This window comes from Oryctolagus cuniculus, chromosome 7, assembly GCF_051225735.1.
Source record: "Oryctolagus cuniculus isolate XC-2025 breed Fujian yellow rabbit chromosome 7, ASM5122573v1, whole genome shotgun sequence".
In the NCBI taxonomy this organism is placed as follows: domain Eukaryota; kingdom Metazoa; phylum Chordata; class Mammalia; order Lagomorpha; family Leporidae; genus Oryctolagus; species Oryctolagus cuniculus.
Genome location: NC_142873.1, coordinates 34,614,148 through 34,628,839, shown reverse-complemented (window position 1 = coordinate 34,628,839; position 14,692 = coordinate 34,614,148). Strand labels below are relative to the sequence as shown.

The window sequence follows — 14,692 nt, the reverse complement described above, 5'->3', positions numbered from 1 at the left end:
TCAATCTTTTGGTCAAAGAAGAAACAAGTAAGTAAGATCCAGAACTGCAACTCAGATATTTAAATGACACGGTAACACAAAATCAGCAGTTTACTTGAAAACATATTGATAGCTATTCCTTAATTATTGATTGTGTGTTTACAAACCTTATGGAAAAATATAACAGATATACCTGGTAAATGCATAAACTCACCAGATGAATTAAACTACATTTTAAAAAATGACTATGTGTATGTGATGGAAAAAATATCAGGTCACCAAATAATACATTTTTATTAGCATCCTTCACAAAGAAATTAACTAATAAATTCATTCAAATTTGTGTGTATATAGAAAACAGTCTCTCTAAAAATAGAAAATTGACCTATGAACACTCTAGTTCCATATATATCAACCATCCTGACAAAAGCACCAATATTTTTTATGAACTTTGAATTGAAGCAAAATGGTGTGATGATGCTGTTTATTGACATGACTTACTAAATTTTTCCACAGAAAACAATCAAAAGCTAGGGTCTGGTGCTGTGGCACAGCGGGTTAACGCCCTGGCCTGAAGCGCCGACATCCCATATAGGCACCGGTTCGAGACCCGGCTGCTCCACTTTCGATACAGCTCTCTGCTATGGCCTTGGAAAGCAGTGCAAGATGGACTAAGTCCTTGGGCCCCTGCACCTGCGTGGGAGTCCTGGAAGAAGTTCCTGGCTCCTGGCTTCGGATTGACGCAGCTCCAGCCACTGCTGCCAATTGGGGAGTGAACCATCGGATGGAAGACCTCTCTCTATTTCTACCTCTCCTCTCTCTGTATAACTCTGATTTCCAAATAAATAAATAAATCTTTTAAAAAATCAAAAGCTAAACTAAAGAACAGTCTATTATTTGGATTAGCCTGGAAAGAAGAGTATGGTTTGGACAAAGGATAAGAATAAAAATTAAGTGAAAATGTGGATAATTTAATTGGTACTGCATAAAATGTACTGCACTTGATCTTAGCCAAAAGGCTGAGAAGCGATCACAAAATGTACTAAAAGAAGAAACAGCAGAGAAATAGGAAAAGTGACTAGAGAGTCACTTCAATGGCCAAAGATCTGATGGTAGATGTCATAACTGAAGAAAAACTAATTAGAGGAATTTCTAAAAAGGTGATAGAGCAGGATTGACAGAAGTTAGGCATGAGAGAGATTGTGGAGGCAACACTGATAAAAATTGAAATCTAAATGAATTTAGAAGGTAAAAGAAATAAGATATGAAAGAAGACTGAAAATTTTAGAATTTACAAAAGAAGATCACTAGGTCCAGGAAAGTCTTCAGAATTTCTCTAGCACAATCTAGTATTATCAAGATGAAATTTCAGTTCCAGAGAGTTTAGATAATTGATTCAAGATCACACAGCCACCAGTCAGAGACTAGAATTTGCAAGGCCCATGTGATAGATCAAAGGTTGGGGAAGTTGGCCGGCGCCATGGCTCAATAGGCTAAGCCTTCACTTTGCGGCGCCGGCACACCGGGTTCTAGTCCCGGTCGAGGCGCCGGATTCTGTCCCGGTTGCCCCTCTTCCAGGCCAGCTCTCTGCTGTGGCCAGGGAGTGCAATGGAGGATGGCCCAAGTGCTTGGGCCCTGCACCCCATGGGAGACCAGGAGAGGCACCTGGCTCCTGCCTTCGGATCAGCGCGGTGCGCCAGCCTCAGCGCGCCGGCAGCGCCAGCCATTGAAGGGTGAACCAACAGCAAACAGAAGATCTTTCTCTCTGTCTCTCTCTCTCTCACTGTCCACTCTGCCTGTAAAAAAAAAAAAAAAAAAAGAGGTTGGGGAAGTTATTAGGAGACATAATCAACCTAAGGGAGAATTACTGGTTTTTTTTTTCTAGCCCACTTTTAATGAACTCCGAAATCTCTATTTTGTAAAATCTCAGTCCTCAGTTATTTCCTCTTTTCACTTAGTACACTTTCTCAGCAGTCTCATCCAAATGGTTATCATTTATTTATACACTGATGACTCCAAACTCCAGCCTGGACCACTCCTTTAAGCCCAATATTTACATATCTAACTTACATATCCATTAACTTCTTGACATCTCCCCTTACATATCTCAAAATCAGTGGTGTGCTGCATCCAGTTTACATTGGATTATGACAGCCAATTGCATGCATTTCTTTACAATTTCATGTTCATCACCATCATATTGATAAGTTGGAATATGCCATGATGAGACTTTTTTTTAAAAGATTTATTTGGCCGGCGCCGCGGCTCACTAGGCTAATCCTCTGCCTAGCGGCGCCGGCACACCGGGTTCTAGTTCCGGTCGGGGCGCCAGATTCTGTCCCGGTTGCCCCTCTTCCAGGCCAGCCCTCTGCTGTGGCCAGGGAGTGCAGTGGAGGATGGCCCAGGTGCTTGGGCCCTGCACCCCATGGGAGACCAGGAAAAGCACCTGGCTCCTGGCTCCTGGCTCCTGCCATCGGATCAGCGCGGTGCGCCGGCCGCAGCGCGCCGGCCGCGGCGGCCATTGGAGGGTGAACCAACGGCAAAGGAAGACCTTTCTCTCTGTCTCTCTCTCTCACTGTCCACTCTGTCAAAAAAAAAAAAAAAAAAAGATTTATTTATTTATTTGAAAGTCAGAGTTAGAGAGAGAAGGAGAGGCAGAGAGAGAGAAAGAGAGAGAGAGAGAAAGGGGGAGAGAGAGAGAGAGAGAGAGAGAGAGAAGTCTTCCATCCACTGCTTCACTCCTCAATTGGCTGCAACGGCCGGAGCTGCGCAAGTCCAAAGCCAGAATTCGGGAGCCAGGAATTTCTTCCAGGTCTCCCACAAAGGTGCAGGGGCCCAAGGACTTGGGTTATCTTCTACAGCTTTCCTAGGCCATAGCACAGAGCTGCACTGGAAGTGGAGCAGCCAGGACTCAAACTGGCACCCATACAGGATGCTGGCACTGCAGGCGGCAGCTTTATCCGCTGCGCCACAGCACCGGCCCCCATGATGAGACTTTTTACACCACAAAAATTGCCAAGTGATACAAATTCAGCTTTGCCTTTTCCTCTTTTTGAAGAATCACTGTTAATTGTTTCCAAAAACCATTGCTAAGGCTCCACAAGTCCAGTAGTTTGGAACTGAAAGCACACTGTCCTTTCTTTACCTAACTTGGTTCTTCTGCAGTAATCCCCATCTTGGTGAATAATGCCATCAGAAATTCACTTCATAACTAGGCTTACACTCTCTCACTGGTTCTGTTTCCACTACCTAAATATTTCTCAGTTATTTTTATTTGTATCCATCCATCTCCATCCTGCCATCACCACTCTTCTACATTCACAAAACCAATAGCCTACAAATTGGTTTTCCTACATACCACTACCTCCACTCCAGCACCCCAGTACCTTCTCTTGCATAGCCGCCAGTGTATTCAATAACACAGTTCTGATCTCTCTCTCTCTCTCTCTCTCTCTCTCTCAGCTCTGACATTTTTGGGCCTTAACATGGCCATGAGCCCTTATCTGGCAGACTTTGCCTTTCTCACTCCCTTCTCACATCCATCTTCCCTTCTCTCTGCATTCTGGCAGCATTTACCTGCTCACACTTCGCTAAATGCCCTATTTCCGCATCCTTAGGGCCCAAGGCACCTGCTATTTCTGCCATCTAGAATAGCCTACCTTCCCTTCATCCTCATCTAACTAATTCCTATTCAATCGTTCAGCCTTGGCTCAGTGTCACTCTTCCAAGGAACTTTGACCCCTCAGATGAAGTACATGCCATCTTACTTATACACTCACTAAGCAATTCATAACTTCCTCCCCTAATTTTAACAATTATAATTAAACAAAAATCTTTGAATTCTTTATTTAATATCTGTCACCAGAATGTGCCCATGATGGTAGATACTGGACCTATCTTTTTCAAAGTTGTATTCTCAGTAGTAAGCACAGTAACTTATGCACATAGTAAGTGCTGATTAAATATTGAATCAGCAAATACATGTTCAAAGAAGGAAGACAATCTTTATGCTCATCTGCTCATTTTAATAAAGAATAATCCAGTGAGCTTCCCAGATCAGAGTTTTTGGTAAGCATAGGGTATTGGGATGGTTTTAGTGTAGCTTTTTCCTACATCTAAAATTAAAATGGTATGAAAATAGAGATTTAGGCACTAGAACCATGTGTAGGACCAAAAAAACAGGATGAAGTACATTATTCAATTAATGGTAGATGTGACAATGTAAGTGTCACAAGCATCATTGAACTCCTGGGCCAAAAAGCACATCCCAGAATATAACAGAAATAAACAATGATACCACACTATCTGAACTGTATCCAAATAATCAGAAGTGCTCTTGACCATTTCTTTCTTCAATAAGACTCCTCAGAAAGAATCATTAAAACGGAATGCCATCAAGAAATTCTGGGAGAAAATTCTATTGTGCATTCCAGACAGGTCTTGTTATAACTACACCACTTCGCTCTTTCTGGAAGTAGAAAAATCCAGAGAGCTTCTGGGAGGATTTGACAGGGTTGCTCAAAGCTCTGAGCTGTCCGTCTCTGTATGCTGGACAGGGGCAGTGCCCGCTTTTTTTTTTTTTTTTTTTTTTTTTTTTATTACAGGCAGAGTGGACAGTGAGAGAGAGAGAGAGAAAGGTCTTCCTTTGCCGTTGGTTCACCCTCCAATGGCGGCCACGGCCAGCGCGCTGCGGCCGGCGCACCGCGCTGATCCAAAGCCAGGAGCCAGGCGCCCCTCCTGGTCTCCCATGGCGTGCAGGGCCCAAGCACCTGGGCCATCCTCCACTGCACTCCCGGGCTATAGGAGAGAGCTGGCCCGGAAGAGGGGCAACCGGGACAGGATCTGGCGCCCCGACCGGGACTAGAACCTGGTGTGCCGGCGCTGCTAGGCATAGGATTAGCCTATTGAGCCGCGGCGCCGGCCGTACCCGCTTCTTACTGGTGATATTTCCCTTGAAAATTTGCTAGACTATCACCTACCCTACTATCACATTATTGTCAGTGATTTTTTATAGAAAAGGCAATTCTAATAACTCCTGTTTTTTAAAATTAATAGACAAGAGCTATTCTAATTGTTTTCACATACAATCACATATGTCATGCTCACAAAAGGCCTTCAGGCATGTTCTACTACTACCCCAATTTTTCAGATGAGTAAAGATGGATGCAGAGGTTGAGTCATTGACTCAAGGTCAATCAGTTTTCCTAAGGTTGCACAAAACCATAAGGAGCCAGATTTTGGAAAAGACTGGTTAACCGGAAGGCTTACATTCTTTATCTCTGCTTACAGAGTTTGAGTTTGGTAGAAACTATGCAGGATCAAACAGGGAATTGTTTGATTAACCTACACATTTACACACATGATGAGAAAAGTAATGATTTTCTAACCCTACAATTTTTGTTTTATAACCTTACACATGCAGACCATGTTTGGATGGAGATGGTCATTCCATGATCTTTCCTTTCTGTCTCCCTATGCCCTATTCTCTACCACCTTAAATAGTCTACTACTAGGATAGCTGGAATTCAATACTCAGACACATAGAAAACTAAGAATGTGCTATCCACCAGATGCTGACACTCAAATGGCAGAGGAATGGGAAAAATTGACACTATGGACAGTCAAGGGGCTCCTCTCCTGACACCTCATGGAAGTGAAAGGGATGTGAGCACAATCTTTGCAAGTCTTTTCCTGCCTTAGTTGAGTCATTTCAAGAGTGAACTAGATGCATTGTTGAAATATCCAGTGGGGGTGAAAAGAACAGCACAATCCTATGGCGTTTGAAAGGTCTCTGCTTTTTTAGTGCATTTTAAAGTTCAGCTGGCTGTCTTTGGTGTGGTTTCCTTTACATGGCAAATTTTTATGTGTTTTGAAGAAAATGATGTGTGCTCTGCTTTGTAGTTTTGCTAACCATTTAAACACAAAAGTCCTTTCAAAATGTAGCTGCAGTTGAAATGCCTGGAGAACAGAAGTGGCAGAAAAGGCAAGGATAGGCAAGCTCTAAGGCTTTTAGCATGATGTTCAGTCTGAAGGAGGATCAGAAAACTCACAGAAGTTAACAAAAGCACTAGCTACAAAAGCAGCAAACGTTTGCTGACTCTTCTTTCAAATGTGTGTTAGTACTACCAAACAATCTGGGAGAGGTGAACGTTACTTTCAGGTCTGAGTTAATTGAAAGTGCACACATGTGTATGTGTACATATGTGCTTCATCAGACATGTGTGTGATGAACTAAGCACATCAAAAATCCTGCTACAGGCAAGACTTTGGTGCAGCAGTTAATATGCTGCTTGGAACATCTGCATTTTGTACCAATGTCCCTGAGTTCATGTTCATGTCACAGCTGAATCCAACTCCAGCTCCCTGCTAATGTGCATCCTAGGAGGCAGCAAGTGATGGCTCAAGTACTTGGATGCCTGCCACCCTTGTGGGGGACCTGAATTGGTTTCCTGGCTACTGGATTCCCTGTGGTTCAGCCCCAACTGTTGTGGTCATTTGGAAAGTTAACTAACAGATGTAGGATCTCTCTTTGCTTTTCAAATAAAATGAAAATAAACAATAAATAAAACTTTTTAAAAATGTCCTGCTAAATAGACTCAAAAATTTCATGACTAAGACCATGATGTTTTTCAATTTTTTTTACTTTTCTGTTTGTTGCATTTCTTTCTTTACTTTTTATTTTTTCTTTTTAATTTTATTTAAGGCATACAGTTAATGAATATAGTGATTTTTCCCACCCTGACCTTCCTTCTGTCCACATTCCCATCCTTTCTCCTCCTTCCATTCCTATTCTCTCTCTTAATTTTTTACAATGATCTATATTCAGTTTATAATATACTCATAAGATTAACCCAACACTAAGTAACGAGTTCAATAAATAGTAAAAAGAAAAAGCACTATTCCTCAACAGTAGAGACAAGGGCTATGAACAATCACTGAAGCTCAAAATGTCAATTTCACTCCCATACATTACATACTTTTACTCTAGTAGTTACCACATATCAGGGAAAATATATATTTGTCTTTTTAGGACTGGTTTATTTCAGTAAGCAGAGTAGTTTCCAGTTGCATCTATTTTGTTGCAAAACACAGGATTTTATTCTTTTTTATGGCAAAGTAGTATTCCAGAGTGTATATATACCATAATTTTTTCTATTTGACAGAGTTATAGACAGTAAGAGCGAGAGACAGAGAGAAAGGTCTTCCTTCTGTTGGTTCACTCCCCAAATGGCCGCTACGGCCGGTGCTACACTGATCCGAAACCAGGAATCAGGTGCTTCTTCCTGGTCTCCCATGTGGGTGCAGGGCCCAAGCACTTGGGCCATCCTTCACTGCCCTCCTGGGCCACAGCAGAGAGCTGGACTGGAAGAGGAGCAACCAGGACTAGAACCAGTGCCTATAAGGGATGCCAGAGCCGCAGGTGGAGGATTAACCAAGTGAGCCACTACACCGGCCCCACCACAATTTTAAAAAAAAAATTTATTTACTTATTTGAAAGTCAGAGTTAAACAGAGAGAAGGAGAAGCAGAGAGAGAGAGAGGTCTTCCATCCGATGGTTCACTCCCCAGTTGGCTGCAACATCCAGAGCTGTGCCAATCTGAAGCCAGGAGCCAGGAGCTTCTTCCAAATCTCCCACATAGGTGCAAGGGCCCAAGGACTTGAGCAATCTACTACAGCTTTCCCAGGCCATAGCAGAGTCGGATCATAAGTGGAACAGCCAGGACTCGAACCAGCGCCCATATGGGATGCCAGCACTGCAGGTGGCAACTTTACCCACTATGCCACAGTGCTGCCCCCTACCATAATCTCTTTATCCAGTCATCAGTTGAAGGACATCTGGATTGATTCCATATCTTAGCTATTGTGAATTGAACTGCACTAAACATGGGGGTACAGATAACTCTTTCATATGGGAATTTCTTTTAGTTTGGATAAATTCTCAAAAATGCAATGGCTGGGTCATATGGTGGGTCTATATTCAGATTTCTGAGGTATCTCCACACTGTCTTCCACAGTGGCTGTACCAGTTTACATTTCCAACAGCAATGAATTAGGTTAACCTTTTCTCCACATCCTTGCCAGCATTTATCACTTGTTGATTTCTATATGAGAGCCATTCTAGCTGAGATGAGGCCTCGTGGTGTTTTTGATTTGCATTTCCTGGATAGCTAGTGAGCCTGAGAATTTTTAAATGTGTCTATTGGCCATTTGAATTTCTTCTTTTGAAAAATGCTATTCAAGTACTTTATTCATTTCTTAACTAGATTGTTTATTTTGTTGTTGTTGAGTTTATTGAACACTTTATAGATTCTGGATATTAATCCTTTATCAGTTTAAAAGTTTGTAAATATTTTCTCCCATTCTGTCTGTTGCCTCTTCACTTTGCTGAGTGTTTCTTTTGTAGTGTAGAAGCTACTTAGCTTAATGTAATCCCATTTGTCTACTTTGGCTTTGATTGCCTGTGCTTCTGGGGTCCTCTATTAATTTGATGGCATCAAGGTGTAGATTTAGATCTTTGATCCATTTTGAATTGATTTTTATATAAGGTGTAAGTTTGGGGTCTTGTTTCATTCTTCTACATGTGGAGATCCACTTTTCCCAGCATCATTTGTTGAAGAGACTGTCCTTTTCCAGGGATTGATTTTAGCTCCTTTGTCGAAGATTAGTTGGTTGTAGATGTATGGATTGCTTTCTGGAATTTTATTCTGTTCCATTGGTCTACATGCCTATTTTTGTGCCAGTAACAAGCCTTTTTAAATATAACTGCCCTGTAGTGTGTCTTGAAATCTGCTATTGTGATGCCTCCATCTTTGCTTTTTTTGTTTAAGATTTCTTTAGTTCCTCAGGATCTCTGATGTTGCCAAATGAATTTCAGCATCAATTTTCTAGATCTGAGAAAAATGTCCTTGGTATTTTGATTGTGATCACAATGAAGTTGTAAACTGTTTTTGGTAGTATGGACATTTTGATTACATTAATACTTACAATCCACAAGCATGGAAGATTGTTATTTTTTGTGTGTGTTCTTCTATTTCTTTCTTTAATGTTCTGTAATTTTCATTGTAGAGATCTTTCACCTCTTTGGTTAAATGTATTCTAAGCTATTAATTTTTTATGTAGCTATTATGAATGGGATTGATCTTAGAAGTTCTTTCTCAGCCATGGCATTGTCTGTGTATACAAAGGTTGTTGATTTCGTTTGTTAGTTTTATATTCTCCACTTTACCAAACTCTTTTATGATTTACAATAGTCCCTTGGTGGAGTCTTTTGGTCCTCCTCTATATCATGTCATCTGCAAGTAGGGATAATTTGACTTCCTCCTTTCCAAACTGTAGCCCTTTGATTCCTTTTTCTTGCCTAATGACTCTGGCTAAAACTTCCAGGATTGTATTGAATAGCAATGGTGAAAGTGGGTATCCTTGTCTGGTTCAAGATCTTAGTGGATGTGCTACTAACTTTTCCCCATTCAATAAGATGCTGACTGTGAGTTTGTCATATATTGTCTTGATTGTGTTGAGGAATGTTCCTTCTATACCCAATTTGCTTACAGTCTTCTTCAGGAAAGGATGCTGTATTCTATCAAATGCTTGCTCTGCATCTATTGAGATAAGCATATGGCCTTTGTTCTTCAGTTTGTTAATGTGATGTATCACATTTATTGATTTGCAAATGTTGAACCATCCCTGCACACCAGGGATAAATACCACTTAGTCTGGGTGAATGATCTTTCTGATGTGTTGTTGGATTAGATTAACTAGTATTTTGTTGCAGATTTTTGCATCTATGTTCATCAAGGATATTGATCTATAGTTTGCTTACTCTGTTGTATCTTTTTCTGGTTTAGGAATTAAGGTGATGCTGGCCTCATAGAAGGAGTTTGTGAAGATTCCCTCCCTTTCAATTGTTTTGAATAGCTTGAGAAGAATTAGAATTAATTCTTCTTTAAAAGTCTGGTAGAATTCAGCAGTGAAGTCATCTAGTTCTGGGCTTTTCTTTGTTGAGAGTCAAATAAATTTATATCAAGAAATATAAAGAAGTAGGTTTCTCTTCTTCTGATTCACTGATGTGAACATGTGGGCCACCTGTGGAGCTTAAAGGTAGAGCCCAGTAGACTTTAAGACCTCAGTCTTCAGGTCACAACTATTTTCAGAATTTTACATTTTTCCATTTCATGTGTTTGTTGTTTCACAAGCAAAATCTCCTGCCCCTAAGGCCTCATGCAACTGCTCCCAGGAAGACAAGATGCTCTTCCTTCTCACTTCATGTGGAAGATGGATCAGACAGTACCCCTGCTCCTTTCTCAATTTCCTCTGTCTACCTCTTTGCTCTGCCTTCGGCTCTGTCAGTTCCTTTCTCTCAACACTGCATCTCTTTTAGTTCCAAAAATAGATCATTCAATTTAGTAAGAACAATTAACTGCAAAGAAAAAAAGTCCTGAAGTATGGGGAGGCATTTCAGCTTCTCTATCAGGCATGAAGTAATTGGCAATGCCACAGCAGCATCTTCGCTGAGGATTCTGTTTCATTCTGAAAAACGAGCTTTCTGAAAATCATGGGCTCACAAAGGTCAGACTCAGTTTCTTCAGTTCCCCAACACTCACCTTCTCATCTCTGAAAATGTCCCAGAGAGTGATTATAAAAAAAAAAAATTGACTATTGCCAGTACATTAGTATTTGTACTATACTAGATTTGCACCATAAAGCACTGCTGGATGTTTTATGTGATTTCTTTTTTTCTTTTTAAGATTTATTTATTCATTTGAAAGGTGGAACTACAGAGAGGCAGAGAGAGAAAGTTCTTTCATCTGCTGGTTCACTCTGCAAATGGCTGCAACGGCCAAAGCTGGGCTGATCCGAAGCCAGGACACAGGACCCAGGACCCAGGACCCAGGACCCAGGACCCAGGAGCTTCCTCTAGGTCTCCCACAGGGGTGCAGAAGCCCAAGGACTTGGGATGTCTTCTGCTGGTTTCCCAAGCTGTAGCAGAGAGCTGGATCAGAAGTGGAACAGCTAGGTCTCAAACTGGCGCCCATATTGGATCCTGGCACTTCAGATGGTGGATTTTACCTGCTACACCATAGTGCTGGCCCCTTATATGATTTCTTACCCAGTAAATACCTCTTCATCCTCTCAATACATTCATCTATCCACTGATTTCTAAATTTATCTGGAGTGTTCTAATAGATCCTAGGGAGATTTCATTCCAGATAGCAAGTCATCTCAGGGGAAGTTTTCTCAAAGTGTGATCCTTAGAAACATCTGAATGGAATCACAAGAAGGTAGACCATCTTCATAGAATATGCAGGTGATCCTAACGGGCTTGAGAAATGCTCATTTAAGGATTATTCATAAAGACATGTCCTCACTTTGAAAGTTAAAAACCTTCTGAAGAAGTACTTCTCAACAGATGTGACATTGTCGCCTAGGCAAATGTCTGTGCATATTTTAGGTCATCATGACTGGAGAGGGTGGCTGGGTACTACTGGTGAGTAGAGGCCAGGGGCAGGGCATAATGCCCTTCATTATCCGGGAAAGTCCTCCACAACAAAGAGTTATCCAGTCCCACATGTCGATAATACTGACATTGAGAAATCCTGCTCACATAGAGGAATGGTCATTTCTGACTCCAGTTGAAATTCCCAAGCACTAGACAAGAATCCCACAAGGTTCTTAATGGTCAAGATGAGTGTTTTTATTCTGTTAATTATTTGGTCAGTTAATCTTTATTACCAGCATTTTTTTAAAGGGGAGGGAAGGGAGGAGACTCCAATTCTGGATAAGTGTTTGGTACAGCAGTTAAAAAGCTGCCTGGGATGCCCGCATCCCATATTAAAGTTCCTGGGTTCAAGCCCCAGCTTTACTTCTAATTCTAGCTTTCTGTTAATAAAAACATGATGACTCAAGTACTGCCACCCTCCTGGGAGACCTAGATTGAATTCCAGGCTCTTGACCTGGACCTGTCCCACCCCTTGGCTGTTGAGGACAGTTGGGGAATGAACCAGTGGATGAAAATGAAAGAATGATACCTCTCTCTCAAAAAAAAATTAAAAATAGTTTTTAAAAAATAAACTCCAGTTGTAAATGGAATTTCAATCTCACTTTTGTACGTAATCTTTTTCTTCACTGTGTAGTACTCATTTTAGAGGAAATCTAGGAAAAAAAATTAAGTGATAAATAAGAACTTTTTTTAAAGTTCCTGGAAAGTGTAATTAAAATGTTTACTTTGGTACAAAACATTTTTAAATCCATGTATAATTTTTCACAATACATTTTCTCCATGAACATTTTGAAGAGCCCTCTATGAATACTGAACCCCCGGGAGTAGTGGTTTAGCATTTGCTAAATCAATGTACATACACACACACATAAGAACATACTTCACATAGATTTTTTTTTTTAAGATTTATTTATTTGAAAGTCAGAGTTACACATAGAGAGGAGAGGCAGAGAGAGAGAGAGGTCTTCCATCCGATGGTTCACTCCCCAACTGGCCGCAACGATGGGAGCTGCGCTGATCCGAAGCCAGGAGCCAGGAGCTTGGAGCTTCTTCCAGGTCTCCCATGCAGGTGCAGGGGCCCAAGGACTTGGGTCATCTTCTACTGCTTTCCCAGACCATAGCAGAGAGCTGGATCGGAAGTGAAGCAGCCAGATCTTGAACCGGCGCCCATATGTGATGTCAGGCCAAGGCATTAACCCGCTGCGCCACAGTGCCGGCCCCTCATATAGATTTTAATCTTACACTAAATCCTAAAAATGACCCATCCTGGTAGACTGTATTTCTTTATTTTATAAAAGAGAAAGACCACAAGTTTTAGTGACTTGTCTAAGGCTGCCTCACTAACAAGTGTCGGAGTTGAGAAGTGAACCAGGGAATGGAAACACACTCTCTCCTCCCCCCAACTTTCTCTCCTTTCAAAAAAATAAACAAAAGTTAACAGAAGTGGAGAGGGCAGCATTTGATTCACTGGTTAAGTTGCTGCTTGGGATGCCCACATCCCTTATCAGAATGAGTGGACTTAACACCTGGCTGCATTCACTATTCTAGCTTCCTGCAAATGTACACTTGCAGAGGCGTTAGGCGATGGCTCAGGTACTTGGGTTCCCCGCCAGACACATGGGAGACCCAGATTGAGTTCTTTGTTCCCAGTTTTGGTCTGGCTTTTCCTGGGTTGTGTGGGCGTCTGGGGAGTAAACCAGCAGATAGGATGCTTCTATCTGTCTCTCTGCCTTTCAAATAAAACTAACTTTTAAAATGTAACTTTTTTAAAAAAATTAAAGAATTACATTATTTTAGGTGTTTGGGGGATAATATTTACCACACTAATAACACTCCTTTCTGTACCTAGTTTATAAAAAAAATTATTTTAAATAAAGGTTTGACTTTCTACATGTCTTTACCACTTGTTTTGAAAGGATACTATTATCTTTCTCCTGTATTCTGCTAACATGTCGAATTATGTTGCTATTTTAATGCTAAACCAATTGTATTAATGAAATAAACTCAGTTTGGTGATGGTATATGCCTTGTTTATGGATTACAGAATTTGTTTTAGTAATTGTTTGTTTAGGATTTTGGCATGTGTGTTCAAAAGAGAAACAAGTCTATCATTTTTCTTTCTCATAATGCTCTTCTTGACTACTGATACAAAGATATGCTGGTTATACGGTGATTTTTTTATTTCAGAAAACTTAGAATTCCTAAAATAAAATGTTGATAAATTTGCCTATATAAAATAAAAGTTTTCTGTTTGGAAAAATACAGCAAGTAAAATCCAAAAATAAATGACAAACTGGAAAACATTTTCAAATCAGATCACAAGGAACACATTCATTTTTCCAAAATAAAAAAAAAACTGTAAAAAAACTGTACAAATCAATAATAGTATAAAACAAAATAGACAGAGTATTAATAAGTAGTTCAATCAAAAGGCAACACAAGTAGGTTAAGCCTATGGTATGATAGGCCATTCATAATATGAAAAATTCAAAATTAATTTACACTGAGATATAATTTCTTTCATCATCAATTTGGCATAGATTGTCAACATTGATACATCACTGATTTGTTGAGTGGAGAGGAAAATAGAAACTCTTACATATTGATTGTAAAATTAAAAAATGATACAACATCCATAGAGGACAATAACATTTATCAATGTTTATTTAATACCTTTTTACCCAATACTCTCAAACCTAAGAATTTATCAAACACACCTGCACATATACACAATAACGTGTATAAGAGGTATCCCTTGCTTGTTTCCTGTGCATATACTAAACTTGGAAAGATAAAGAGAAGATTGTCATGGCCCCCGCACAGGGATGACACACAAAGTTCTGAAGTAGTCCATATTCTATTGTCGTTTTCTAATGTTTACAGGTAAGAAAAATGAGACTCCAATAAGTGAAGTGACTTACCCAGTTGAGAGCCCTTCTGGCATCAACTCCATCCCCAGGCTCTCCTGTAGCCCCTAAAAAAAGAGACTTTACTGCAGCACTGATATAAAGAAATGTAATGCAACCTAGTAAGGGGCTGATTAAGCTACTATGCTTTCCTCTGACGACAGAATGTTCTGTGACTATAAGAAAAGTGGGAAACATGGCATACTGGTAATAAAACAAGTATACATGTGTATAGTTAAGTAAGATCAACAAAGTCACAACAGTGTAGAAGATATGCTACTACTGTGTAAAAAAAGATAGGATAATATGA

The 14,692-nt window shown here is 40.3% G+C and overlaps 1 non-coding gene and 1 pseudogene across 1 annotated transcript; one reads left to right on the top strand and one right to left on the bottom strand.

Annotated features, from left to right (window-relative positions):
- Nucleotides 1–911: 911 nt before the first annotated feature.
- On the bottom strand, nt 912–1,010 carry LOC127493772 (U2 spliceosomal RNA; annotated as a pseudogene).
- Nucleotides 1,011–14,233: 13,223 nt separating this feature from the next.
- On the top strand, nt 14,234–14,336 carry LOC127493798 (U6 spliceosomal RNA). The gene has a single exon (XR_007924342.1). It is a non-coding gene; the product is annotated as a U6 spliceosomal RNA (small nuclear RNA).
- The last annotated feature ends 356 nt before the right edge of the window (nt 14,337–14,692 follow it).